Source organism: Vulpes vulpes, chromosome 9 (assembly GCF_048418805.1).
Source record: "Vulpes vulpes isolate BD-2025 chromosome 9, VulVul3, whole genome shotgun sequence".
NCBI classification, from domain to species: Eukaryota; Metazoa; Chordata; class Mammalia; order Carnivora; family Canidae; genus Vulpes; species Vulpes vulpes.
In genome coordinates, this window is record NC_132788.1 from 82,905,745 (window position 1) to 82,931,345 (window position 25,601).

At 39.7% G+C, this 25,601-nt stretch overlaps 1 long non-coding RNA gene and 1 other non-coding gene across 2 annotated transcripts in view; one reads left to right on the forward strand and one right to left on the reverse strand.

Annotated features, from left to right (window-relative positions):
• The window catches only part of LOC140593924 (uncharacterized), a 268,532-nt gene that overhangs the window by 53,292 nt on the left and 189,639 nt on the right, over positions 1-25,601 (forward strand). The window lies entirely within an intron of this gene.
• Positions 23,434-23,574, reverse strand: LOC112913319 (U4 spliceosomal RNA). Its single transcript, XR_003233653.2, has one exon. It is a non-coding gene; the product is annotated as a U4 spliceosomal RNA (small nuclear RNA).

Below are 25,601 nucleotides of genomic sequence, written 5' to 3' on the forward strand. Positions count from 1 at the left end.
GGCATTCGAGTATATTTCAACGTGCATTGGAAAAAATTAGTATGACTAGTTCAGCCACACAATTTGCATGTGCAAATTTGACAGTGTTTTACATGGGATAACTCATTTATATCTTAATAGATAAAACTGTAAATTTTTTGGAAATTAGAGTTTCAAAGGTCATCTTAGAAATGTACTCCCTGAGGTTCATTTTTGTACAGGTTAGTAGATAACTTCTTATAATTGACTAATTAAGGTATTTTTAAACCTAAGGCTATATCTTAGTATTTCTATCCGTCTGTATTTAATTGCATATCTGTGTGAAGAATCTATAAAATTTTCTCTTCTACTGTCATACAATACATAGGGTTTGGCTCACATGTTAGACTGCTTGCTGGAATTACCCTGTTTTGGGCAGCTAAATATGTAATGATTTTCTTTCTTTCTTTTTTTTTTTTTAAGATTTTATTAATTTATTTGAGACAGAGAGTGTGTGTGCACAGAGAGAACATGAGCAGGGGAGAGGGCAAAGAGAGAGGGAGAAGTAGACTCCCCACTGAGCAGGGAGTCCTACGGGGGCCTCAACCCCAGGATCCTGGAATCATGACCTGAGCTGAAGGCAGATGCTTAACCAACTGAGCCACCCAGGCACCCCATGTAATGATTTTTTTGAAAAGAAAATCTCTTACCCCTACACCTTTACCCCACTCCCATCAAAACCAAATGAAATGCTCTCTCTTCAGTGGCACACTGTAGTACCTAGGAACATGGGGTTGTGTCTTTGGGTGTGTAAGTGGGTTATTAGCCTCGAATAACTTGCCTATCCTACTCTGAAAGTAACAACTACACCTCTCACTGATGGTTATTGGGAGGAGTCCAAGAGTGCAGAGAAGTGAACATGGCGCCTGGCACAACCTCATTGCTCACTAATTGCCAGTTAGTATTGCTATAAGCATTCCCTTCTGTATTTTTCCTCTTAACACATAATGTTTTAATGATTCAAATCAGGCAAGTGATCCTCAGAATAATTCATTCTTAAGCTTTAAATTGATGCACACACATACACACATACATATATATTAAAAAAAAAAATGCCTCCCTACACCATCCGTTAAGTGGAACAGGCCCATTTAAACACCAACCAGACTAACAGGATGCATCCCTTATAGCTTTTTAAAAATTTTTGTACAGAACAAAAAAACCCCAGGAAGCAGTGGTATTTTTAATGCTGGAACAAACGCAGTATCATTTTTCAATGTCTATCTGATGACAATCTGGTTATTAGGTTGTCAGAGTTTTCTGACAAAATGTAGTGTTGGACTACCTAATTACATTGCTTCAGAGTCCAGTGGGGCTGCTGATCTGTTTCCTAATAATTTTTGGTCAGGGTTGTTTTGTTAAAGGCAAACTTATCAGTCATGTGAGAAATGTTTGCTTTTTATGTTCACTAGTCTAAACATTAAAAAAATCCACTTAGGCTTGATGTTGTGGGGAAGAGTAATAATACCGTCCTTCTCAGAATCCAGATGTCCCATCCATTTAAAAGTTTAGGTTATTGGGGAAGAAATGTCAAAGAGCCAGAAAGTTCTGTCGGTTTCATTTTACTTTACACTCTGGTACTAGAAAATATAGTGATGAAAATCAGCTGTCTTAAAGATGTACATTTAAAATCACTTTTCACTGTTCTCCTTGCCTTTATTTTATTTTTAAAGACCCAGAGTTTTCTCATAGTTTGAATACTTGAGCAATGGAGAATACAAGCTAGAGAAGTATTTTGACGTGCCTTCCTCTGTGTCAGGGCAGTCTCAGGTTTTCCGAGGTCGGAAACTTTACTATTTGGGGTGAGAGCAGTCCTCTTTAAGAAAAGGAATGGGGTGCCTAGGTGTCTCAGTCAGTTAAGCATCCGATCTGGATTTAGGCTTGGGTCGTGATCTCAGGGTTGTGAGATCCCTCTACGACCTCCACACCCAGCACAGAGCCTGCTTGAGATTCTCTCCCTCCACCTCTTCCTGCCCCCCAATAAAAAAAAAGAAAAAAGAAAAAGAATAAAAAAATTATGAATACAAAATTAGATAGAAAAGTTAAATCTTCATTTCAACATTACAGTTCTATAATTAGGTTCCCTTTCACCATCTCTCTCCCAAAAAAAGCTTAATAGGAATGCTTCTTGATGTCTCCTCCCACTTAGACCACTGACTCCCAGCAACTCCCGGCACCCCAGGGGCCCATGCAGCAGGAGCCCTGAAGATTTAGCTGCATCAGTATCATGCAGCTGCCTATTTGAAAATGCTGCTGAATCTATGAAACTGTACCTGGCTAGATCATATCTAGAAAGTGGAGGAAGGCTTCCAGTTGGAATAAATCGAAATTAAGTCAACCTCAAGGCAGATATTATAGATTCTTAAGTGAACTGGAGAGGAAAGATTTTATAAAGTGTAAAGCTTTCAAGGTAGTTTTCAAAAGGTAGAATAATTTCAGGATATGTAGCATCTGAGAAGAAGTTGTTGCAGGGAAAAAATTCATTAGAAAATATATATTTTTTCTTTTTTAAAAGGATTGTATTTATTTATTCATGAGAGACAGAGAAGCATAGACACAGGCAGAGGGAGAAGCAGGCTCCCTGCAGGGAACCTGATGTTGGACTCGATCCCAAGACCCCGGGCTCACACCCTGAATCAAAGGCAGATGCTCAACCACTGAGCCACCCAGGTGTCCCTAGAAAATATATTAATAAAAAAGAGAAGGAATTGATGTTTTCTAGAAGGATTTTTCCTGAGGTGTTGACTTCTTTTGTATGACTCGCATGGCAAGCTCCCTGGTGGCAGAGTGACATCTAGCCTTGACATCTGTGTAAATCTTTATGCTATCTTTGGAATAAGATGATTACAGCACTGGCTTCCCATCAGTGGGGCATGAATCGCTGATCTGTTATTTGATGGGTCCAAGCATACCTCTTGTCTTTGTCATGTTAGTGGCCTCCAGTGCTCAAACTCTGAAGATAGGTATTTATTCAGGTGAGAGTTTCAGTCCTTGGCCACGGATGTTTCGAGACCTACGGAAACCTAAAACCCGAGTCAACATTTCCAGTTTATACATTTGTCACTTATCTGAACAATTGTCACCAGTCACTTTGTTAAACACTCTGCAACACTAGTGTTTGTCAACTATGTTTGGCTTATACAAAGATGAAAAGGGACCTGCTTTATCTTTGCAGTTCCAGGGCACATCAAAATCCCACTAATTTGGGAACTTAGATTAGTTACCTAAGTCATAAGATCAAGCTGAGTCACTAGTACCTGGCAGGTGCTCATTATTTAATGAAAGATTTCTTAGAGCTGTGAGGTGCCTTTGATGGAGCAGTCAAGCTGCTGTCTGGGTGCAGAGCAAGAGTCGCAAAGATGGACAGAGAAAGGTGTTAGAAAAATTTATGGTGGCTTAGGAAATGGAGTTTACCTGTTGTCATTTCTTTAAGAGAGAATATGCTTTCAAATTGCTTGAGCTACTTTTAATTATTTTTTTTTGCCTTTTTTAAAAAAAATATGCTTTGTGTGACAGACTACAAGATTTTTATGCATTACCACCTTGTTTTTCTTACATCTTCCTTCCACATTATGAGTATATAACCTTATCATCATTATGTTCTTTATTGTTTTCTCATTCTTTCTTGTGGGTTGCACAGCAGCTCTGTTAGGATCCAGGTCTCTTCTCCCTGTAACAAATGAGGAAATGCAGGCATAGGAAGATGTGCTTTTGTGGTTTCCACAGGATCATGCAGTGCATTCCACCAGCACTGGGACCTGGCTCCCTACTTCCTACCTCTACTGCTCCAGAAAGACTCATGAATAGGCCAATTTGGATCATGGGACCTTCTCAAGCATCCCATTGCAAGAAGGCACATAGAATTTCCTGGTGACATCTTAATTGCCCATTTCATTTATATAACATTTTCAAGATGTCTAAAATGGAATATCCTGAGAAATGTGTGCAAATAATCTCCTAGAATTAATGAGTGGAAGAGATTTAAAGATACTCCAGTGTCTTAACAACTAAAAACAAAGTTTGACATGGCTATTGCATGTGAGAAGTTCACTTCCTACAGGAAATACCTGCCAAATAGAGTGTTTTCATTTGGAAGCTAACCAAGAATTAATCTATAAAGATGGAATCCTCAGTTTTTTTCCCTGCTGCACACTCTCTGTGTCGATTCCATTTGCCATATAGATAGATATTACAGGTTTCAAAATCCTTTCCTGATGCTTTATATCAAATGACATGCCTAGGGGATCCCTGGGTGGCGCAGCGGTTTGGTGCCTGCCTTTAGCCCAGGGCGCGATCCCGGAGCCCCGGGATCGAGTCCCACGTTGGGCTCTCGGTGCATGGAGCCTGCTTCTCCCTCTGACTGTGTCTCTGCCTCTCTCTCTCTGTATGACTATCATAAATAAATAATAAAAAAAAATTAAAAAAAAAAACAAATGACATGCCTATTAAGAGATTTAAAATGATAATATTTATTTACATAAATTATATCTGTAAATAAGTGTTTCCTTTTTCAGAATTACTATAAAACTGTTTTATCATGGTGGTTCTTGGTTTTGAGACTCTGCAAATGTTGTCATTTGTTGTATTTAGAGTTAGACCATAATCAGTATAAGCATATTCTGTGTGTGCCACGAGACCTTGAGTTTCCTAGTCTGTTTTTACGTTACCTGAAGCAGAGGCGAAAGCATAAATATAGTTGCAAAAATTGAGTCCCTGTATCAAGGGGAAGATGTATGGTGGTGTTTCTCTAGCGACTGCACTTTCCTTTAGCCACCATTATGCATCTACCTATTAGCAGTGGGACCTCCCCCTCCCCATCAGCCTTATGCAGTGTCATGTGGTCCCCACCATAAGTTCCCAATGAATGCAGGTCATGATTCCACCAGAAGGGTTCTTTTCCCCTTGCTGTTTATTTCAATAAAGTAGTTTCACAGTTAGAGTCCAGAGCACTGCAGATGGCACAGGGTGACAACAAACAGATGACAAGTTAGAAGGGACACACTGGCTGTGATGACTCAGTGGGTTGCCCGGCTTTAAGTGAGGAGTAGTGAAGATCAGAGATTAGGCTGCTGTTAAGATGTGCGCATAAAGCTACTTCTCCTTAACCTGGCTGGGTGCCCAAACCTCCTGCTAAAAGAGTCACTTTTAAGTGTTAAATTTATCCCTCAGTTTCCTTTTTTTTTATTGCCTAATAGTCTCTTTAGGTTCTCACAGGGTAGAGTGGTAGGAAATTTGTATTTTTCTTTCTTAGAAACTTTCTTCTACTGAAAGTCTATTGGAAAATGAGAGCTAAAAAAAAAAAAAGAAAAAAAGAAAAAGAAAATGAGAGCTATGTTTTACAAATAAACCCCAGTGGTATAATGGGCTATGTACACACATAATCAACTGTGAAATACTGTCCATCTGAGTGATCTTGCAGTTCCTACCACCAAGGATATTGTAATAATGTCAGTGGTCTTTAGAAGAAACACACACAGACACGCACACACACACACACACACACACACACACTGTGGGTGTGTTTAGTCTGTAGGCACAATTGTGTCTGCAAGCACAGCTACTGGCAAATAAATTATCTAGCATCTTTTGGAGTAATAGATGGATTAGTAAATTGTCAAATTAAATCAAAATATAACTGATTAAGTTTTTGAAGAGGGATATTTTTGTTTTCCTTTCTAGCAAATTTAACCAGAAGGCAACACAAAGAGAAATCCTCATAGTCCCTGGAAGAAAGGTGACAGAACACAGTGCAGACCAGGGACCTGCAGGCCACATCCAGCTGCACATGTATTTTGTTTCATCTGTACAGTGTTTTAAAGAATTAGTTTGGTTGCCAACATTTTAAAAATTGAGGTATTTAAAATAAATTTGTCAGTTTCCAAATTCCCTTGGAAGATACGGCCACAGCTGGCCCTTTTTCTTCTATGGCAGTATTTCCTTGGAAAAGAATCCTTGCTGCCTCTCTGGCCTCCTGGCCGTGGCGCTCCCTGCTCCTCATCATGTCCTCGTCTGCAGGGGTAGGGATGCGCTGCCTATTTTGTCTCGGCTAGGCCTGCCTGATTCATTTACGTTCCTTGCCTACCCTGCCAGCTTTTGTGACCTCCTACTAAAGAAAGCCACCAAAGCCTTGGGCAAATGTTATAAAGGCTGGGAGAGGAAGGGGCTTAGTTTGTTTTGCAGAGAAAACTAGCATCAAATGAAGGTGGACAGGGGTTGGGGTTGGGAGGTGGGGTGGTGGGGCAGCATTCTAGGAACACGAACGTTAGCTCAGTGTCAGAATAATTTTTAGACCCTTGACATCTCAGCCCTGAAAGTGTCACAGAAAGTGTTTGGACACAGCTATAGATGACCATCTATCAGGGAAAATGAAGAAGGGATTCCTCTGTTACCTTGGGAACTGGACTATATCCTTTTTAAGGTATTCTTTAATGCTCAGGATATAAAAAAATTGTTTCAATTGGATAATATCATCACACAAGTCAAAAAGTGTTAAGAAGTACACAATGGAAGGTCAGCCTCCCTCCACTTGTGTCCCTTATGCCTCAGCTCCCCTCCAGGAGGCAAATATTGTGCCTTTCATATGTGTCTTTCCAGAGGTGTTCTATGCAAATCCACAATTAGGTATTTTTCCTCACATGAATAATAACTCACTGTATATACCGTGCTGCCCCTGCATTATTTTTCCCTTGCATTTTTAAGAAATCCATTTTATTGATTGATTGATTGATTGATTGAAGTATAGTTGACATACCATTCTCTTGCATTTTTGAAGCTACGTTTAGGAGTGCCTGGGTGGGGGTGGCTCAGTCAGTTAAGAGTCTGCCTTCAGCTCAGGTCATGACAGGGTCCTGGAACAGAGCCCCGCATTGGGCTCCTTTCTCAGTGGGGAGTCTGCTTCTCCCTCTGCTTTCCGATTCCCCTGCTTGTGCTCTCTCTCTCTCTCTCTCTGTCAAAAAAATAAATACAATCTTTAAGAAAATAAAATAAAAAAATAAAGGTAAATTTATTTTAGCAGACTGCATATCTTAGATCATTGCATATCTTAGGTCATTGCATACTGATATGTGAAGAATGACCTTGTTCTTTTTAATGCCTTCATTATGTTCTCTTGTATAGTTATGTCATAATTTGTTTAACAATTACTATATCGAATACTTATATATATATATTGAATGTCTAATTGAGATTGTTTTCTGTCTTCTAAAGACAAAAGCCTGTGGGTCCATCATCTTCCTGTTTTTGTACCCTCTTCCTTTTCCCCATGACTTTGATTTTACTCACAAGCCCAAGTAATCAGCATGAACCTCTAGGCCCACCCCCAGGCAGCAAATGAAGGCTGGTGTGGTCACAATCAACACCTTTTCTCCTTCTGACTCTGTTTCAGAAGAAACCACTCTTCTTATGTAAAAAAGGGATAACTGAAGGAATGTGCTAAGAATAATTCTAGGGGTAGTTTTGTTCTCCCTCAGTCCTGGAGCGGGGTATCTCAGACTGTGATGTATATAAAAGTGATCTGGGGATCTTGTTACAGTGCAGATTCTCATTCAGCAGGTAAGGCCTGAGACTGTGCATTCCTAACAAGCTCCCAAGTGATGCCCAGGTTACTGGTCCAGGGTAAGGGAAGCGGACTACACTTTGAGAGACAAGACTTGTTGCCATTTGTTGCCATTCTGTTTTAATGTAGTGAATAGTGGCATTCAGATTTCACAAATAGCCCTCATCCTCCTGTTCTATTCTATAGGCTGGAGGTGGTGAATTTGGAGATTAATAGTGGTATCTTTTGCTTATATGAAAGTATGGGGAATAGTATATGCTTAGTTTCTGTTTCATATATTTTATAAAATTCTTGATACACATTAGGTACATGGCACAGTTTAGTTGACATATCATTGAATTCTTTTTTTTCTAAAATTTTAAACAATGTAGTTGATACTAGTTTCAGGAGTCAAATTATTCTCTTAGTCTATAAGACGGTAGCAATTGAAACAACATTTAATTTACCATTTTATATTTTTCTGTGAAGTGGTTACTTACATAAGGATACACCTGGGAATAAAATTTAATTGCAAATTAAAACTAAGGTAGTGTGGCCATGTTATTAGGTGCCTTATTTATGTCTTTCACTTGACTTTATTATTTTTTTAAAGATTTATTTATTTATTTATTCATGATAGACACAGAGAGAGAGAGAGAGAGAGAGAGAGAGAGACTGAGGCAGAGACACAGGCAGAGGGAGAGGCATGCTCCATGCCCGGAGTCTGACATGGGACTCGATCCTGGGACTCTAGGATCGTGCCCTGGGCCAAAGGCAGGTGCTAAACCACTGAGCCACCCAGGGATCCCCTCACTTCACTTTAAAATAGTGTTTGATTTGTTTGTCCTTTTATACATTTGCTAGTACCTGTAACAGTGACTCTCTCTTTGACCAAACATAGTTAGGCTTGGCTTCTGAGTCTTGTTCTCTACTATGCCTTGACTTTGACCCTCATCCTGTCTTTGACCTGGCCAACCCTTTTTAGCAAGAATCCTGCTGAGTTATATCTGGTCACCCTAAATGATCTTCATCTCTTCATCTCCCATCCCGGATGTCTGGGTCCTTAGCCTGCTTTGACCATGGATTGTATTACACCAGTTCAGCAAGAATCCTCTCCTTTTGATGTCTCCTTCCAGTGATTTTCCAACCACTAACCCCCTTACTCTGCTCCCTGGCCATAAACCTCCAGCTGTCTTTGCTGTATTTGGAGTTGAGACTGATTTCTCTGAAAAAAGTCCCAAAAAATTCTCCGTCCATCCTAACAAGCATTTGAATAATTTGTTATGTTAACACCTGTTTCTTGCTCCTCTGGACAGTTTTTCTTTTACAACTTTCGTGATGCCATCCAACGGCATTAAAAGGAGACCAGAGTTGCATTATGTGATGCAACTCATCACATAAAAGGCGTGTTATCACTCTAAATTCAAAGTTTTAAAATAATGCATTCTAGATTCTTACCAACCTTTTAGGTTGATAGAAGATAATTTTCAGAAAAAGGTAAAATCACAAGTCTCCTATAGATATAAAAAGGAGCATGCACTAAAGATTTTATTTTACTTGTGTGATAAGAGGGAACCAGGGAGATATAAGAACTGGCTTGAAGAAAAAGTTAAAATAGCAGAAATTTATATAGAGTACACAAATGTTGAGATGAGTTGCAAATGGAGACAAAAGCTTTTTCCCGTGTGGGAGGAAGTCAATTAAAATCAGTACCTGTCAGGATGGACTTTACATATCTATTTGCTACCTATAATTAGGTAGTGCAAAAGAGCTTGAAGACCATTAAAAGACCGTTAACAGAACTAGAATTGGACTGTTCTGAAGAATGGGCTGTAGCTGATTTATGGCTTTCCATTGAAATGCAGCCCTGTTGCCATACAAGGTAAAGGCCATCTTTGACTTTAAGGTATATGCCCTAAATATTAACTTGCAGTTTACCTTTGAAAATACAGAATGGGGGCACCTCGGTGGCTTAATGGTTGAGCATCTGCCTTTGGCTCAGGTCGTGATCCCAGGGTCCTGGGATTGAGTTCTGCATTGGGTGCCCCTCAGGGAGCGTGCTTCTCCCTCTGCCTGTGTCTCTGCCTCTCTCACGAATAAATAAATAGTCTAAAAAAAGTACCAAATGACCCAATATTTGACAATGTCTATACATAGGTAGATGACAAAGAAGGCATAGAGACCAACACATTATATATGGCCACAGAATGTTGGAAAAACCGGAGACATTTTATAGCCTGTAGCTCAAGCCTTCAACCTTGTAGCCTGAAGACTGGAAAGAAAAAGTGCATTTCCCCCTTAACTGGGAAAATTGAACTTCGTGGTATAACTTGACTATCCACCCAGATTGGACTGTTTATAAGAATTCATTTTCACAATTGAGCATACTCACTTGAACCAGAAAATATTTAGAGGAGACAATACAGTTGGAAATCAACAAAAACAGTTTGGAACCATTCCTGGAGCTCAACCCATACTGTCTAAGACCCAAGCTGAGCCAACTAGTGCAGAGTGGAGACCCTGTGCTGCTTCCTTTCTGAGAATGCAAGCTGCAACACAGCAGCTGTTGCTCTGGTTGAACCGTGCTAAATCCCTCCTAGGAGACTTGATTCTTGACTTCCTCAGTAGGAGGGAGCGCCAGTGAAATGAAACCTCCAGGTGAAATTGGGAAAGTAGAGCCTCAGACAATTGCCATGAGGTTAAAAATTCTTTCAGAGGCATTTTATGGCTGCCTTTGCATTTGTGTTTGTCTGTCATATTTGAAACAACATTTCCAAGGGTGTTTGTTACTTGTATGTCTGTAAATTCTCTTCTTGGCCTTGCAAGTTTGCAACCAGTGAAGGGCCAGATAGAAAGTCTTACAGGCTTTGGGACCCTGTGGATTCTTTCCACCTTGTAGCATGAAAGCAGCCTTAAACAACTACTGTGGCTGAGTCCCAGTGAAATTTTACTTAGGGTGCTGCAATTTGACTTCTGCATGACTTTCGCATATCATGAAATATTGTTCTTCTTTTGCATTTTTCTTTTTTTTTTTTTTTTTGCATTTTTCAACCAAATTCAAAATGTAAACATCATTCTTAGTGTGCAGCGGTACAAAGAGGCAGCTGCTCGGATTTGGCCCTTAAGCCCTGGTTTGTTGACCCCTTGCTTTGCAGAGTGGGTGGGATACAGTTGCTACATAAAGATCAGATTTTTCTGTTTCTGTTATGCTTTAGCAGATTTTCTGTTCTGTGGCTTACCCACTGAGAGACCTTTTGGCAAATAAGCTCATCTCACTGAAGTTGGATTTCTTTCTTTGTAAAATGTGATGTTCCCAAAACTCAGAATTGTTTTATGGACTAAATAAATTATGTCAAAAAATGTAGCTTCACACTTGGACCTTAAAAAGCATTGAGTAACAGTTTTATTTTTCTCCTTTGTTTCTTTCTACCTCTCGACCTTATTATTATTTTACAAGTTTTTGGCAGTAGCTGTTTCATTTTATTGTGAATCGAATTTGTGTAAAAAGCATCCAGCTTTTATATTTATATTTAATGTAAACGATATTTAATAGGAGTAGCGATATAAAATATATTTATATTAGGAGAGTCTGCTGAAGTAAAACCCTGTATTGAATCCTCATGTTAAAGCAGATAATCCACTCCTAACTCACCCATTCTGTTAGCTCATATTTCTGAGTATTGTATTTTCACGTTAGATTATTTAGTGTCACGATAAGGTTTAGTGTCAAGTGTTTTTTTCTGATGAGAGCTTTTCCCTGACCATCCTGTCTGGAGTTGGTCCTCTGGGCTTCTCCAGCCCCTGCAGAGATGTAGGTGCCACTTCCTTACTTCATACCTGTTGCTCCTCTGCCAATGCGCTAACTATGGTCAGAGGCTTTCTTCCTTAATCTCTTGGCTTATTGGCTGATTCCCCGACTCTTTCAGGCTGGTAAGCAGCACGTCTGTCCCATTCACCACTGTGTGCCCAGTGCTTCTCACATGGTGCCAGGCAAGGAGGAAGTGCTCTGTGAACACTCATTGCCAGAATGAATGGGTGACATTCATGAAAGTGATCATAATTTAGAAGCAGGGAAGAGGCTTCATTGCTCTCTGTATTATAAGCAAACATTTGGATGATTGGGTCTTAAAAAGGCTGGTGTCAACAGATTCAAGTTCAGCATGAAATGTTTTTTGTAGAAAAAACAACCTATGTCAGAAGGGACCAATTATTGTTAATAAGGAGTTAAAAAATACGAACTGCTCCTTTAAATTTGAAGTTTATAAGTAAAGACAACCAGAAGAACCATATGTCAGGGTCCAAGAAGTGCTCTAAAGAATGTCAGGCTTATTTTATTCTACAGTGTGTCTGGTGAGTGTCTGTTTCCTTGGAAAAGTAATATAAGCAAAAATAGAAGCATAGGCAGTGAGAAATAGAGGGAAAAAATATCACTGAATTTGGAATCACAATACCTGGGTTCAAGTTCTGGATCTGCAGATGACCTGGAAGGACCAGCTGTTGTGACCTTGGGCAAGTCCACTTGTCTGAATGAAAGAACAGCTCTCAGGTTTTCTGTGGGGATCGACTAGTTTGCCAAATGATTGTGTAGCTTCTTAAGTGCTGTATCCAGCTAAGTTATTTTGCTTTATTTTTAATATCTTACTGTGTTTTATTTCATATCTTATTTATTGTATTATAAAGAAATTAATTATAAATCACTGGCAAAAATGGTGGTATCAGCTAGAAGGCAGTAAATGTACACAATTTTGAATCTCTCCTACCCCATCCCTAAGACTCCTATGCAAATTCTGTTGATTGTACCAGGAAAAGGAAGTACCCTGTCTTTTCCTACTCTGGGTTTCCAGGCCTTAGGAGTCTGGACATGGTGGTGATGATGATGGGATTAATGAGAAATACAAACGAGTTATGATTAGTATCCATATTTTGTCAGTCATTTTGCTTCTCAAAACAGTCTTGTGAGATAAGTTTTGTTCTTATTTTCCTCATAAGTAAAGTCAGGCTTAGAGAGTTTGAGTATTTGTCCTGGGCCTCAACAACTATGTGATGGTAGAGTCTGGGGGACTTGGAGGCTCATATTCTTTCTGTGCTAGCAGCTCTCTAACTTTGACAAGCATCAGATTCAACTGTAGGGCTTATTAATACCCAGATGGCTGGCTTCTCTTCCAGAATTTCTGACTTTGTATGTTTGAGGTGAGGCCTTAGAATTTCTCAGTGATACTGCCAGCATAGGGAGTACATTGAGAAGCATTCCTCTATACCATGCTGTTCTTGTTCCATAAAGAACTCAAGCTGTTTTCATTACATGCTTTGCCTTTGTTCTGGTTCAGAATGCCCAGGAAAACCTAGCTTCTCTTGGATTTTAGAATCCTTTGGAGAAGGGGAGAAGAATTTCAGAAAGATTCTATATTGATCTAGGTCCCGTATAAAGGCTGAGGGAGTGCCGTTGGACCCTCTAACAGGTATCTCCATGATCTTCCAAAATTATTGGCACTTGCATCAAAGTATGGTGTCTCTTTTTCCTTCTTTTGAGTCTGGTTTGGTCTCAAAGTCTTCTGATTTGTAGCAGGAGTCTTCATAACCCTGTCCATTCACCAATCCTGGATCTATTGCTTCATTGATATATGCAGCAAATATTAAGGCTGCATACATTTGAACCCTCTGTGTGCCAGGTACCTGGTTGGAGCTGGGGGTAGAATGATGTGTAAAAGCAGATATGGTTCCTGCCACTGGGGACATTTATTTTAGTAAGAGAACAGATATCAGGTAAATCAGATCAAGGGGTGCCTGGATAGCTTAGTTAAGAGTGTGTCTCTTGATTTGAGCTCTGGTCAAGATCTCAGGGTTGAGAGATCTAGCCCCACATGGGGCTCTGCACTCATTGGGGAATCTGCTGGAAATTCTGTCTCCCTCTACAACTCCCCCTACTAGTGCTCTCTCTTTCTCAAATAAATACATACATCTTTCAAAAAAGAAAAATCAGATCAGTAAGTTTTAATGGTGTAAAGTGCAACAAAGGAGAGGTATGTGGTGTAATGAAAGCATATAAATCAAAGGGAGATTTGAGCCAGTCTATGGAGAGGAGGGATGGTCAGAGGAAGCTTGCTTATGGAAATGATGGTTGAGTCAAAATCTGAAGGAAGATTAGGAATTAAGTAGGTCCAGAAGCTAGAGCGGGGAGTGGGGAAGAACATTCCAGGCAGAGAAATGGCATGTGCAGAGGCTGTGAGAAGGATCATGGCATAGTCAAATAGCAAAGGACTCTAAACTGGATATCCTGAGTCCAAGATTTATGTGTGTATTAAAGGATTATTCTCAAAAAAGGAAAATTCATGACTTTCCTAGTGATGTAAAATGAACACGTATTAAAGATGATACTCACCTCATGATGAGAGAACCAGCCAGATCTTCATAACAAGTCTAAAGAGAATCGAAAGAACACGTTTATAGATCAGGAATACTGCAAATGGAGGCAAAAGTGGTTTCTGAGGTGGGGGTAGGGTCAATTAAAGCTACAATGGATGGAACAGCATTTGCGTGTTTGTAGACAAGAATTCTCTTGCATTATTATCCGTTATCTTTAATTTACTGAGTTGTGAAATAGCTCTCAGAATCAGAACGTGAAAACCTGATAACTGGGAGGAGGTGCCCTTTATGATCTAGACAATGCATAGGTATCCATTAAAGAACAATATCTTTTCCTACAGGTATTTTAATCATGAATATATATTTATGGTTTAGAGCTAGTTCAATTTGATCTCAAGAGGCCAATGGCTTAATTGTTGTACACTCCCCAAAAAGTATGGGTAGAATTTACTGCCAGACCATTTATACTCCACCTTGAATATGACCCACCACAATGAGGAGATTGTCCAGCTGGTTACTCCTTGTTAAATTTCTTTAAACACAAGCCTAACAGATGTCCTGTGCACAGTTTCTTCCTTCTCATGGCAGAAAGCAAGGAAAAAAAATCTTTGAGAGTGGCAATCAGAAAGAGACAGTAGAATTTGACCTTCATTCAGGAGCCCCTCTGAGAACAAAGGGAGACACCTTCCCAGTGAGCCTGAAAACCAAACAAGTTTTGCCAAGTTGAGGTCTGGCACAGCCTCCAGAGGGTTTGTGACAAAGAAAAAATTCCTTCAGTTGTGGCAGGTGCACTCTTCACTAGGAGAGGGATAATCATTTGGTCAATTGACAGGATGACTGGTGCTAGTGAATTGAAATTGATGATTTACTCTGTTGAAATATTAAACCAGCATTGGCAGGTACTACAATTCCTTAATTGGCAACCACACGCAGGAGCCATGTGTTAAAAACTTCCTTGTTGTTTGAGAGAATGAAAGAATCACTCTCCCTTTAACCTTGTAAACTGGGTGTGTGCAGAACAGGGTCTGTTGTTTTCTATAGCAATGCCGTTGTGTACCAGGAGACAGAATTAGAACAGCACCTTTTAATTCAATTTGTAGCAGGTCAGAGTTCAAAACAGCAATTTTATAAATGTTTGATAAAAAAATGTCACTGGTTTTGATCGAGTTGTGTTGTTAACCTCTAGCTAGAGAGGTCTTTTTTTTTTCTTTTGAATTAGTGTTAATATGTCTGACTTTTCAGTGATGCATGCTGTCTCTAGTTTTGTTTCTTTTAGAAACAAAATCAGTGGGATAATCCATTTCATTGGCTGGTTCAGCACAAAGATTTCAAATAAAAAATGGTAAGATAAGTTATTTACCGGAGATAGTGCTGCTGATATATATATATATTTTTTTTCCCCAAATGTAGTTAGAGATATTAAAACTGTCTCTTAAAAATAGCAGTTTGTTTCCTTCTGCTGTAATCATGGGTGAAAATGCTGTGAAATGTGTATCTTTTTTTTTTTTTTTTTGAATTGTGGGTGATTTAGTTAAAAGAAAAAAGTAAAAAAGTCCTCAACCCAGGAAAGCATTCTTACTGTTTGCTAAGTCAGACCTCTAAGAGTAAACAGCTCAAAAAGCCTTCCATAATATTTATGAACAATTTCTCAGTTTTATACACAGATATTTCTGTTATACTCTGCAAAGGAGATAATCCTGGCTGAACAAAAGAGAAGAGCCTTTTTTAAGATTGAATAGACTGGACAATTCAGTAGCAAAGTGCACGATTACCAATCTTTCAAGCAAAGCTTTTATGTAAGGCAACTTTATAAGTTCATCCATTCCAAAGAGAAAAGCATTAAAGACCATAGGGAAAATAAAAGGCAAAAGAGGAATGGAGAAAAGTGTCCTATCCTTTACATCTCTATAGCCACTTGTTTCATGGCTACACACACTGAGTTAACCCAATTTAAAGCCACAATGTAACTTTTAAAAAGGGGTTTCACTGTTCCTCATGGCAGTCAGTCTGCACAAATAATGAGCAGACATGACTGCCATTAACTTTCTTTCCTGGATTGTTTTAGAATAATACTCATCTCTTCCAGTGTACATTCCTGTGTTTTACTGCATAGGAAAGGTAATAAGAGTCATCAATAATAATCATGTTAACATACTGCAGGGACTGTCAAGTAATAGCAATTGCTAAAAAATCAAATCAGACAAAAAAGGGTTTTTCTAATTTCCTGTGGCTCACAGAATAATTGAAGTTAAGATTTCCAAAGTCCGATCTTTACAAAGAAACAAATACTGTTCTTTTTTTCCTGTGAGTAGATGAATCCACGGGCATGATTCCTGCCTGATGGTGGATCGTGGCATGTTTCTCAAAGCTTGATTTTGTAGCCATCTGCCCCAGAATCACATGAGGCACTTGGAAACATTCAGATTCCTGGGCTCTATCCTGGACCTTAGAAGTCTGAACCTCAGGACTGGGATGTGATGGGGTGGGGGTAGGGGCAGGAACATGCAGTTTTCTCCAGTTATCCAGGTGAGTCATTAGCACATTTAAAGTCTAAATAGTGCTTATAGGGATGAAAAGCCTGGTGATTGGAGTAAACTGTTGAATGTGATTTGGGGAGAAAATATGCAGCACTGATGGCAGATGGTGTGTATTCTTCATCTTATTCCTTCCCTCATTTCCTGATGTCAGAAACTCAAGACACAGTCATTTTAACTGGCACCAGAGTTCTTGGGAACTTCTCCTCACAAAGGTGGGCATGTGCCCACAGGCATCTCATTTTGCACTCAATTTCAGGGAGTTGATGAATACGTTGAAAGCCAACCATGCTCCTTACATCTCAGGAACTCTTCATCTGATAGGATTATTTTAAGGGGTGGGGGGAGGGAAAGGGAAAACACCAAGTGAGTAAGGAAGAAACATGGCAGATACACCTAGACCACACTTCAAGTGGCCTATATAATACCCTGAATAAAAGGTGCCCATCTGGGGATGTGGATGGAGTTGAAAGGCTGTTCAAGCCTAGGGTGAGACTTTGTCTCTGAAGGAAGGGGAGCTTTTTCATAATTTGCCTTGTACGTATAGTTCTCATCAAACACGAGCCTAACATATCCCACCTGTTTTCAACAATGAGGCAGGCTAATTTCCTTAGTGTTTCTCTCAACAGATCAAACATTTTGTGAAGACATTAGTCCTACATATCTCCAATAGCATCACCTCAGATTGCATCAGGAGAGACACAATTATTTTTGCAATATTAGTAAGAGAAAGTGCAACTAGGGGCTGGACCAAAGCCAGAGAGAAATCAGATATTTATTAAAAAGACCCTGTTTTTTCCTCTCTGTAGTGATAATAGTATTGGGCAATCACACTTAGGTCTAAAAAACTACCAGCAATACTGAATCAATGTGCAAATCATGAGACTTTTCCCAGCTTACTTCTTTGTTTTGTTTTGTTTTGTTTTAAGTAGGCTCCACACTGGATGTAAAATGCAGCATGGGGTATGGGGCCCAATGTGGGGCTTGAACTCACAACCCTTAGATCAAGACCTGAGCTGAGATCAAGAGTTGGATACTTAACCGACAGGGCCACCCAGGCGCTCCCCAACCTACTTCTTTTAAGCCATCTACTCCTCAGAACTGCTTAGAAGGGTCGTCTAATGGACTGCTAGAGTTTAATTGTATGTTGTTTTATGATGTCTGGCAATGTGATTCCCCTCTCTGACATAGTTTATAGAGCTTTTTAAAAATAAGGGTCATTTGCGTGTTCTCATTTGCTAAAAGGCTTTCGTTCCTTCAGTTCTGTTAGACCCTACCGCCAAAGTGAACTTGGACCTGGTGTTGCTATTTTGTAAAAATGTCCTTAAAATCAACTGTCATGGGGCAGCCCCGGTGGCGCAGCGGTTTAGCGCCGCCTGCAGCCCAGGGAGTGATCCTGGAGACCCTGGATCAAGTCCCACGTCAGGCTCTCTGCATGGAGCCTGCTTCTCCCTCCACCTGTGTCTCTGCCTCTCATTCTCTCTCTGTGTCTCTATGAATAAATAAAATCTTTAAAAAAAAAACCCAACTGTCATGGAATATATGGACATTTCTAAAGCAGTAAATGTTATGGAAAAGGTAGAAGGAGTGAACACCTGGGGACCATGTGAAGTGTTCCAGCCTTCATTTCCTGGATGATACCATATTTGTGACATAGAGAAGCAAGGACAGCGTTTATGAAAGAGCAAAAGATGAAATGCATATGTGAATGTCCCACTATACATTTAATTAGACATTTCCATGTAACATACAGTTTCCTGAAAAGACTGGTGTTCTTCTGGCTGCCGATGGTTTTATTTGGTTACCAATTATGGAAATTAGCTGTGTTTTAGGAAGCCCTCTGAAAGATGTGCATAGATAATAAATCCTGTGACTTGCTTGGCACATTGATAGTTTCATTGATGAGAGGTTGCATAAAGTTAATAGTTGATTCTGCTTTGTGGTGACATTTGCATTTAATAAAAAGTCGTGTTTATTGTGGCTGTTGTATAAATGCAACTGATGTTTACTGTGCCATGGCTAAAAATGCTATGTGGAGAATGTACACCTGAGAAGGAAATGTAGGTGACAGTACTTACTGTTATTTTTTGTTTGAAAACAGCTTGGACCTCAGGTCACAGAGATAGATTAATTATATAGTCCTCAGTTCATGGCACAACGTCATCCTTGACTCAGGCATTAACCCCATTCTGATTTACTTATTTCACAACATAACAAATAGTCATAAACCTAAAAAGGAAACAGCACCAATAATTCACGTCCAAATGTATGCCTTTTTTATTGCATCTCTGCCTCCCTAAGAGGTAACTCCTAACCTCATGATCATCATTCCTTGTTCTTTTTTTTTTTTTTCTAATTTTAAGTTTTATGTATACTTCCATCAATGGCTGTTTGGTTTGTTTCTTTTCCTTTTCCTTTCCTCCTGCTATGAATGGTGCCACTATGAAAGTTTTTATACACATTTCCTAGTATATGTGAGAGAAAGTAAAACATAGCCTTGCTGGCAACAGGAAATAAACAATACTCAGAATAAGACTTAAACAGAGTCATTCTGTGACCCCATAAGGGACTAAACAAAATGACTCCTTCTCTTCTGACCATCACTGCCTTGCTCTGAGTGGTCCCTGCTTCTAGAACAACTCCAGTGTCCTTTGATTCCACAACCCCCAGAAGAAGGCTCTGATAATTCCCCTTTTGGGAGTTGCCCCCAAGGTTCCTCCTTTAAAAAAAAATATTTCATTTATTTTAGAGAGAGAGAGAGAGAGAGAGAGTGCAAGTGGGGGGAGGAGCAGAGGTAGAGGCAGAGGAAGGGGAAAAAAATCTCAAGTTGACCCCATGCTCAGCACAGAGCCCCACACGGGGCTTGATCTCATAACCCCAAGATCATGACCTGAGCTGAAACCAGGCGTCCAAGGCTTAAATGACTGAGCTCACCCAGGTGCCCCTCTAAGATTCCTCCTTTGCTATAGGAAGTTGTAACACAACTTGAACTATCAGTGTGTTCCTGTTGGCCTTTTGTTGTCCCTGATGAGATAGGGTACAGGATTACTCAAACTTAGCAATTTTTAAAAATCTTGCTAATTTCCATCCAAGTGTATTCTATCGCATTTTATTTTCATCCATTATGAAAAAAGTCTAGTTGACCTGTTTCAGCACACAAGTGAAATGCACACAAGTCTGTATATGTATTAGATGTGTCCCTTGCAGTAAACGGGCAGCTCCCTTCTTTTCTTTAAAGGAAGTTATATGTTTATTCTATCAGTTGTCATGGTGTTTTAATAGTGGAAGGTGCGTAGCATAATCTATTCTGTATTTTAGCCTGTGATACATTCATCTATTAAAAAATTCAGCTGAAGAGTCATATCCATGTGGGTTGTTTTTACTTTTAGATGCCCTTCTGCTTTTAAGAGTGACCCAGAGCAGTGGTTCTCAAACTTTAGTGGACATCTAAAAATCATCCCAAGAGTCTTCATTTGAATGAGAAACTCTAAAGGATTCTGAGGTGGAAAAGAGAGTCCTATAATGTGTTGTAAATAGGTGTATTAGTCACCATTACCTAGATGGGCGCAGATTTGTGCCTCCTCACCTAAAAGATAAAACATTGGTATGATCTTGCTAAGTATAAAATGATGATAATGAAGTAGATATTAACCTGAACTGGGACATGGTAAGTATTACACAGTAAGTTTGTGATATTCAGTGAATGAATTCGTAAAATGCAGAGGAAATCATAGAAACTGTACCTCTTATACTGCACTTGGAGGGAAGGTATGGTATCCCCTTGGATTTTTAAAATTCTTACTGTCTGTACTCATTACTAGGGATACATGGCAAGCCAAACAGGGTTCCTGACTAATAGAAGCTTAGGTACTTGGGTGGTACTTAGATTGACCATGAATAAATAGTCTCAACATCATTTTTTTTAAAGAGATTTATTTATTTGAGTGAGCGAGCAGGGGGAGGTGCAGTGGGAGAGAGAGAATCCTCAAGACGACTTCCGCTGAGTGCAGAACTGGATGTGGGGCTTGAACTCATAAGATCGTGACTTATGCCCAAATTGAGAGCTGGCCGCTTAACTGACTGAGCCACCCAGGCACCCCTAATCTCTACATTATTTAGGGAGAGTTTTGATAAAGGCTATGAAGGAGAAGTTCAGTGTGCTATGAAAGTGGGACAGGGTTCTCTCCCAGTTTGGTATCTCTCCAGGGTCAGCGCTGTTTCTGTGAAGAAGGGAGGGTTAAGTTGGTTGGTAGGCAAAGGGTCAGGGTCCCAAGATCACCCCCAGGTTCAGTGATTTGCTGAACAGGACTAAGTCACAGGACTTAGTATATAGTCATACTCATGGCTATGATTTATTAGAGCAGAAAGATAAGCAAACTCAGTAAAGGGAAAAGCATATGCAGTGAAGTCCAGAGGATACTAGGAACAAGGTTCTGAGTGTCTACTCTCAGTGGAGTTACTCAGGGATTCTCCTAATTGTAACAATACATGGGCCATGTTTTCTAATGGGGAAGCTCACTAGAGCTTCGGTGCCCAAGGTTTTTATTAGGGGCTGGTCATGGAGGTGGCTCACCTAATATGTACCAACACTAAAGCCTCCCAAAAGGAAAGCAGGTGTTTGGGATAAACTGTATTGTTTGTACAAACAGGTTAAGCATAATGAAACATCTTTCTCAGTTCTGAGGGTCATAAGAACCCTCCTAAAATCCAAGTTTCCAGATGCCAGTCAAGAGTCAACTTTGCATCCGGACTTTCTAAGGATAGCAGCCTCAGGCCTAGTGTGTTTTCTACACAGCATAACGCTTGAAGAAATTAGGGGTGAAATGACATGACATCAAATATGGGAAAATCTTGATCCTTGTTGGCCCTGGGTGGATGGAAACTTGGAAATTCGTTATACTTATCTTTCATTGCGTTTGGGAATTTTCATTAAAAAAAGGTAAAGAAAGGGGTGCCGACCTGGTTCAGTCGGTTAAGTGGTTTAGCGTTTGCCTTTGGCTCAGGCCATGATCCTGGGATCCTGAGATTGAGTCCCATGTAGGGCTCCCTGCTCAACAGGAAGCCTGCTTCTCTCTCTCCCTCTGCCCCTCTCCCTGCTTGTGCTCACTGCTCTCTCTCTCTCTCTCTGTCAAATAATCAAATAAAAAAGTCTGAAAAAAAAGGTAAAAAAATCCTCACCAAACCTAGACCAAGAACCAAACCACAGAAACAAAAAGAAGAAAAAGAAGTAAGTGTTGACGAGGCATAAAGGGAGTTACATTTTGCTTGGTTCAGTTCAGTTTGGTTCATTTTAATTAAAAGGAGTAATTGAGTACCTACTTCAGTTTAATTTGGTCAATTCAAGAAATCTTTTATATTAAGCCTGTTATTTGCCAGGCAGGGCCTTCACTCCATCTTGTGAATGGTACACATATCAGCAAAACACCTTGTCTTTGTGTCCGTGGGCTCATCTCTGAAATGGGTGTGCTTCTGAGATCCCTCCCTCACTTGGATGTTGCAAAGAATTGTTGGAACGTGAGAGAAACCAGCTGCTGCCAGTTTCATCAGCAGCCATCAGTGCTATGATAAATGCAGATTGCTACCTTAGGGAGGTGTGCACATGATTCTCTCATTGGCTTAGAAGAATATTCAATGAGGCAGAACCTTCCTGAGGGGAGCAGACATGATGACAGGGATTTTGCCCTGGAGAATTGCCTTTGGCAGTGGCTTGGCAGAGGAAGAGGGCCTGTCGGGTCTTCCCTTTGAGGAGATCTGGAGTGGAAGGCGAGATGATGGGCGAGATGATAGGCGCTAGCTTTTATTTGAAAGAGAATAGATAAGCTATTGAATTGGAGCACACCAAAGGTGGCTTTATTTGAAAATGCTTTCAAAAGCTGTTTTGACAAGACCGGGGAGGAGGCAGTGGTATCATTAAATAAGCTGGCAACTTTTGTAACCAGCTTTTTTGGTTTTCCACCTCAAGGGAGAGTCAATAAACTTTGATTCCCAACATTAATGTAATTATTTTGATTTTTCTGGCTCATTCTAGGGAAGGCTGCAGAGCTGCAATATCAGATGGCCAAAAGCAATTCAGAAATCCTGTGTCCCCAAGGACACCCGTTGCCGTTCAGAAGTAGCAGGAGAGGGGGTGGAATAAATCATTTCCTCTGATCTTGTTAGTGTTGAGAATATTACGGAGAAGCAAATGCATTGCAGCGCTAATACCAGAAGGCTACTGCCGGCAGAGGGGAAAAAAATAACAGAATTTCCCTGCTTTTTTAAAGGTTTGCTTTAAATATGATTTCCTCCTTATATATTTTTAAGGTTGTTGTATGAGGGGTTTCCTCCTCCCTTCTGATTCTGAAGGTTCTTCCTTCTATTTTGTCATGGTGTCTGTCATCCAAGGATTTTCCCTGGTACTGCTCCTGGCAGCTGTAGTTTACTCTGTAATGGCAATTGTTACTCCAGTAATATGTTAGGTTCATTTGGTGTAAATGGTCCTATCATTCTGGGTTCATTTGGTGTAAATGGTCCTATCATTTTCCTTGGGCCCAGTGAGAAATGGCTTCGTGTATAATCAGGTGTGCTTGGCTAGACTGACCAGTGGGAGTACAGGGACCACCCTCCCCCCCACTAGAAAATGTGCCCTATTTAATTTTTTAAATGTCAGCTGATTTGGGGTTTTTTAAATGATAAGCAGTCACAAAAGGAATAGAGTAATTGAAATTTCCTAATGATGGGAGCAGAGTCAAAGGACATATATATATATATATTTTTTTTTTTAAAAGATTTTATTTATTCATGAGAGAGAGAGAGAGAGAGAGAGAGAGAGAGAGAGAGGCAGAGACACAGGCAGAGGGAGAAGCAGGCTCCATGTAGGGAGCCTGATTTGGGACTCCATCCCAGGACTCCAGAATCACGCCCCCGGCTGAAGGCAGGTGCTAAACCACTGAGCCACCCAGGCATCCCATATTTTTTTGAGAAGTTAAACTTCGATCAGAGGAGACGTATATAGTTGCAAAATGTTTCTTCCTCTTGTTTTCTAAGCAATGAATTTAAAAGATGATATTACTATGTATTTTCAATTAGCAATAATTGTGCCTCGGATAAACCTCATTGGCTATGATACTGGCACTGTGCAAAGCTATGATGATATGTATGTATTTACATAACTTTTTTTTTTAACTTCAAGGGTTTGTTAACAATAATTTAAGGCTGGGCTCCTCTTACTGTAAATTGTAAACAAACCTTGAGGCCTAGGCCAGGGGCACTGGCTATAATTCATCATCGTCATAATAATAGCCACAACTAGGCCTTGACTTTCAGAGTGCTGTGAACATTGTTTCCTGGAAGCAAATTTCAACGTATAAGTTTTAGGTATCTGATATTAGAAGGCCAGCAGGCCAGAAAAACATTCCTTTCTCAAGTATATCTTTACATGAAAAGGGATTTCTGCTTTTTATTTCTCCAGTGATCTTCTGAATTTTAGATTCCATATGCATCACTGAAATTATCTGTCATATCAAAGCCACAAAGCCAAGGAGTGAAGTCGGTTTGTTTAGAATTTTGAGAACTGGAGAACTTAGCAATTTCAACTTTTTCCAACTGGTTGACCATTATCATCAGTCATATGATTAGTCTCCACACCCTATTTTCTACCCTCTAAAAATTATACTTCCTCCATTATAAGAAACATAGATTTTCCATAGTTTATTGTGTCTTGAATAATGACATCTTAAAATTGATATGTTCCTTTAGTATTATATTTCTTCATGTTCTCTGAAAAGCCAGTGGCATATTTCAATTTACGACATTTTAGATTCCAAGATATATGTTATATCTCAAATTCCCCTCATCTCTGTTACTGTCACCTGACTTTAGGCCACCACTGTCTTTTATTTAGACCACTGGAACAGCTGTCTAACTGGCCTACCTATTTCCGATCCTATATTGACGCCATACTGATCTTATGAAAGCACAGATACAATCTTGTCATTCTTCTGTTCAAAATCCTTTAATGACCTTCTGTTGCTTCTAAGATAGAGTCCTGAAACATTACAGCAGTTTACAGAACTTTGCCTGACCTGGCACTTACTTCCTTCATCCATCTCATCTCAGAGCTTCTCCTCCACTGCCAACCTCCATGCTATGGCTCAGAGCATATCCAAATTCAGTTATTCAATAGGAGCTATATATTTACCATATTCTTGTTCTCCCTGTACTAATATATATATTTTGGAAACTTAGGTGAAAATCATTTTTTTAAGATTTTTTTTTTTGAGAGAGAGAGAGAAGAGAGGGAGAAAGAGTGGGGAGATGAGGAGAGGGAGAAAGAGAATCTCCAGCAGACTCCGTGTTGAGCGGGGAGCCCCATGTGGTACTCAGTCCTACAGGATCCTGAGATCATGACCTGAGTGAAAGTCAAGAGTCAGATGCTTAACCTACTGAGCCACTCAGGTACCCCTACCTGTACTGATACTACTAAAAGAGAAAAATTTACTTATTTTTTTCTTAAATTTATTTTAAAAGGAAACTTTGTCTCATGACACTATGTGGAAACTAGTATTCTTTTAATACACATCTTAAAACACTTGAGTTTATTAAAATGGAAAAGTTAGCCCTTTACTCAACAAAACTCTGTGCCTTAATTGGTTCACTCACTACCTTTTAGTAGCAGATTTCTCTGAGCTCAAGTAAAAAACTGTCTATTCTTTCAGTGTTCTTTACAAGAGGAGGATTCTGGTTTTGAGAATTTGGCCTCTCTTCCTATCTCGCCCGATCCCTTCTCTACTTAGCTAACTCTTCCTTATCTTCTGAGTTTTAGCTTAAGCAACTACCACTCAACTATTTAATCTCATCAGATGAGTGCCTTCCTTTTATAAAAAAAAACAGTTTATGTTCTCTTTATATCATAGAATGAAATACATTTGATAATATTACCTATACCCACTCCCCACATACTTTTAAAAATTGGTATAATGCTTTAACTAGTATGGTAAAGGAAAGAGAAAAGGGAAGTGAGTTACAATAAACAAAATATTTTGGTTTAAATGGCAAAGCACAGCTCCACTTGAAGACGTGAATCAGTTGATTGCTTTATCTACTTGATCTGAATAAAATTGGATCTAAGAGAAGATTTAGAAGCTATTCTGTGGAAGAAGTACAGAAATGGA